The 4,930-nt window shown below is 34.8% G+C and overlaps 1 long non-coding RNA gene across 1 annotated transcript; it reads right to left on the bottom strand.

Moving 5' to 3' along the window:
* Positions 1-2,338: 2,338 nt before the first annotated feature.
* Positions 2,339-4,433, bottom strand: LOC132629390 (uncharacterized). Its single transcript, XR_009578211.1, has 3 exons — positions 3,916-4,433; positions 3,533-3,583; positions 2,339-2,801 (listed from the first exon to the last, which is right to left on the bottom strand). It is a non-coding gene; the product is annotated as an uncharacterized LOC132629390 (long non-coding RNA).
* Positions 4,434-4,930: the final 497 nt, after the last annotated feature.

Genomic DNA, 4,930 nt, shown 5'->3' with positions numbered 1-4,930 from the left:
TTGAATTGCATTTTATGAGTTTCAGATTCTCCCTTGATTGTGAGGGCACATGAGAATTTGAGTTGTGAATTTGTTCCATTTTCCAATTGAGAGAAATGAACAAAACAAAGTTATTTTATGTTAATGAGGTAAATTCTGAGGCTTTAGTGTCATGACTTGATTGCTACTTTGATTAGTTTGGTATTTGAACATTTTTTTAAAAAAAAAAAGAACTTTTGAGAAGTTGGTGATTCATATTTTTTTGATTAATTATTGGTACCAATCAAAGTCATGTGTTTGTGCTTAAAGTAGACTTTTTGACTTAGTATGATGTTGGCGCACTATTGAGTCGATTCCTTAGAAGGAGATTGTATGTTTTGAATTGCTTGAGTACAAGCAATAGTTTAAGTTTGGAGGTTTTATAAGTTGGTATTTTACCAACTTCTCTCTTCTTTAATCTTATATTTTTGCTATGTTTGATTGAGAAAATAGTGCATTTAATATCGTTTACATCTATTTTACAGGTTTTATGTGATTTAGAAGTGATCGGAAGAAACCAAGTAAAAATAAAGTAAAAAACTGGAGAGTTTTGCAAAAACTGGTACCAACTTATCTCTTCTTTAATCTTTTATTTGTGCAATGTTTGATTGATAAAATAGTGCATTTAATATCGTTTACATCTATTTTACAGGTTTTATGTAATTTAAAAGTTGTCGGAAGAAACCAAGTGAAAATAAAGTAAAAAACTGGACAGTTTATACAAACTGAAAATATGGGGTTGTTTTGGTCTTATTTTTATTGGAAAATTGTGCAACTATAAAAGAAAGACTTGAAGGCAAATATCATCATCTTTGGCCATTTTCAACACAAGTTTTGGAGACTAGGGTTCATCAACTCACACTTGGGAAGAGAAGATTTAAAGACTTAGATGAGAAATTTGACTTAGATGAAAAATTTCTTACTCTTTTACTCATTTATTCAATTCCTTGTTATGTATTGAATATCTAAGTGTGTAGTACTCCATTCCATTACTTGAATCTTGTTTATGGAAATATTCTATGATTAAAGTTTGGATTGAAACTCTTGTTTTGCTTATGTATTGAATGATTTTTATTGCTGATGAGGTGAGTTAATGTTGTTTTTTAATGTTTCTTAAGGGATTAGATAACCCTAAGACCCACCCATTTAGTTCGATTTGAGCTCGAGAGAGGAAGATTGAGGTTGGAAAGATTAATTAACAAGAATTTAGGTCAATAAATCCCATTTAATAACTTGAGCGAGAGATAGGAAAGTTATTTGAGATTATATTGATTGTTCATATTTTTCACATTCTAAGGCTTGAGAAAGCTTAGTAATGATATTCATCAATTTGGTCGAGGGACTTTTGATTAGAAATCATTATCTAATTAGCATAAACTCACTCTTAGTTGTAAAATCGTGAAATACATTGGATCGTTACTTGAGCGTAATTTCTTTTGTATCAATACTGGTGGCCATTGATCATTTTACCCCTTTTCTAGTTAGTTTTATCTTTGTTAGTGTTAAATCAAAAATCAAAATTCTTGAAAAAGTGTTTGGCTTAGTGTCACGACCCAATTAAGGACCATGACCGGCACTATGGGGTAGGATTTCCAAAGAAAGCCTTAACGATAATTTACAGAAAATCAGCCAGAGTTTCCCTTGTTTTTATGACTATCCAAAACTTTCTTGTCTTAAAATCAGCAACAGAAATATCCAATCTCAACCAAACTAAATGGAATCATACTCAATCAACCCGCTTTCAACGTAATAATACTAAAACATCTTTGAAATACGGGAAAACGTCTAATACTAGTCACCAGTCAATAATAAATAAAGAATACTCATGGAATAAATCAAATGACTGTGGAGCAACTCTAAGAGTTCAAAAGAAAGACCATAATAAATAATAGACTCTTCGCCCACGCGGACAAGTGCGGGGCTCACCAAGAACTTTCAACTTGTGCTCTCTAATTACCGTAATCCTCACCAACGTCACCTGCGGTCTCTGTAAAAAAATAGCGAGGAGTGAGAGACACTTGCTCAGTGAGTAATAACACTTAACCACAACCGTTTTTATTGGGGACAAGTCAGAAAGCATGCTTATATAGTATTCATAAAATATCATGAAATAAATGCCCTTTTTGCAAAAATGATAGCAATAATCAATCTTGCCTATTTTCATGTAAGCATAAATCATTTAACAATTCAGTAATAAACTCTGTAAGCACTGTCATATCAACTCTTATATCTGGGAGGTTTTCAAGAAAGGATCATGTAATCTATATCATGTGGACCCTTTCATAAAGGGAGTCAAATACAACTGTAGGTCCCTGCTTGAGGGAAAATGGTACATGTATGCTAGTGTCACGACCCAACCCCATGGACCATGACTAATGCCCGAGCTGGGCACTCGTATACGAACCTGTTAAATATAGTCAAACTGAAACTAAGGATAGTATGGAAACTTGTAAAAGCAACTAAAGATTCATAACATCACATATCATAAACCTGTCTCCTGAGGAGTCACAACCAACCAAATCATAACACAATACGCAAGCCGACAAGACTGCCACTACATACGGGAATATCCAAGACAAACCATATCGACACAGCTGACCATAACCCATATACAACCCACATATGTCTACAGACCTCTAAGAGTATAAAAGTGAAATATGACGGGACAGGGTCCCGCCGTACCCCTGGACATATATATAAGTCTAGGCTCCGGAACAATGGAGCTCTCCAAGCAGCTGAGCAGAAGTCCTAAGCTGGAAGATCACCAAACCGAGTGTCTGTACCTGCGGGCATGAAACGCAGCCCCCCGAAGAAAGGGGGTCAATACGGGATATGTACTGAGTATACAAAGCCTGAAATACAATAAGGAAAATCATAATTGAATAAAGGATTACAGGAGGCAAATATGATAATCAAAGATACCAAAGCACCTGTGCCTTACGATATGAGAATTATGCATGTCTATATCATATACCATACCCGGCCCACTATGGGACTCGGTGAATAAAGTCATCATATACCATACTCGGCGCCGTAATCACATCATCGTCATAATATATATATATATATATATATATATATATATATATACACACCGTACCCGGCCCTCTAGTGAGGGACTTGGTGAACAATGCAATGAAACTGTGCACGAAAACATACCCGGCCCGGGACTCGGTGAAAGATATATTATGGCATGCACGAGCAGAGTAGTGAGCAACCATATGCAAACGAATTCATATCTGAGACTCAATAGAATAATCAAAATGAACTATCATTTGAAAATCAAGACAATAGTCATGTCAAGTACCCTTCGAATGTCACTATGGATTATATCAAAATAGGACGTCTGGAATCATAGACACGTATCAAGACATAATAAAATAAATTTTGGGAATCAAGAACATTATCCATCCTAGTGTCTCTAAGAATAGGAGCTTCTGTGGAGTTATATACTCGTCGTCTGTTTGTTTCATAAATATCATGCCAAAAAGAAAGAAGGGATAGCTTTACATACCTTGTCCGCTCCTTAAGCTAACCCAAACCTAAGTCTCAGGCTTCCTAAGATCTACAACAATGTCAGTAGATACCAAACATTAGCTATTGGTACTTAGGAATCCAACCCTAAGCTAGCACGTCATTTATAGAAATTCGAACAGCATTTCCTTTATAAATTCAACAAACCCCGAGAATTCAACTCGGCCAAATCATCAACAATAATACCAACAACCATATTAACAACGTCAACACTAATAACAAGTACATTCCGTTCAAAATCAGTCCACAAAGTTTCCATCTCAACAACTTGATTTATAAGCTTCATAGCATGTTTTTCGTTCATTTAAACTAGAAAATCCATCAATAAATGACCTCATAACAAAGATAAATTCATGGTCTTACCTTAATCCAACAAGAATAAGCTTTATCTTAGGTCACTTCGACCTAAAGAAACATCCAATGCAACCACAACACGATGGAGCTTGCTCTACTGGCACCACGCAATTCCCGACATTAGATTTACGACATCTACCTTTCTTTTTGTTGAAGAAGATACAACTTATCAAGGTATTTGAGGGGAAAACGTTGCTACAAATCCAAGTAAGTGTTGCTGCTTGTTATTTGGAGGAGAAAAAAAATGGTAATACTAAATTGTTGAAGGAAGAGATTGATGTATCTTCTTGAAAAAAATAAAGTGCTGGTACGTTTTGATGCCATACATAAATATGATGCAATGTTTGTTGCTGCTATTATCGAGAAACTACTTTGCTAATGCGTATACATATAGAGAGAAAGCATATTGCTGCTATATCTACAAACAAGTTGCTGAATATGCCTTTAGAAGAAAATTAATATCCAACATGAAATGCCAAAGAAAAAGGAACCAATTCTTTATGGATAGTGGGTCCCACCTCTTAAGTGTTCTTATCCCAAAATAATCACCACATGTCCACATATATGGTTTAGTCATTAGGTACCATTTTTTCATGATCCCACGTGGATGCTTTCAACATATAATAATCCACTAGTCCTTAGTAAATTCATTTACTTCCAATACCAATATTTAATCAATTATGCACATAATTAATTTCTTGACCTCAATTCACTTAAATACTAATCACTTTTAGCATAATTTATATACTCATTATTATAATCACGTGGTATAGCATTAGTCCATGGCCTCACTTGCTACACATAAAATATTATTCCCAATTATCATCGTCACACCTTTTCGTCATAAATCATCTCGGTACTTCATCCTTTTGTACACTGAGCTCTTAGTTTGCATGCTTGAATATGACCAAATTTTCCGGGCTCGGGTAAATTTGCTCATGTTGAATGGTTCAATTTTTCTAGTCCAAAAATACGGGATATTATAGCTTGGACTGTATTTCATTCGAATAAATTTCGAACCTCG

This window comes from Lycium barbarum, chromosome 2 (genome assembly GCF_019175385.1).
Source record: "Lycium barbarum isolate Lr01 chromosome 2, ASM1917538v2, whole genome shotgun sequence".
Taxonomy (NCBI): Eukaryota; Viridiplantae; Streptophyta; class Magnoliopsida; order Solanales; family Solanaceae; genus Lycium; species Lycium barbarum.
Note: the sequence above shows the minus strand (reverse complement) of the source record. Positions and strands in the feature narration are given on the sequence as shown.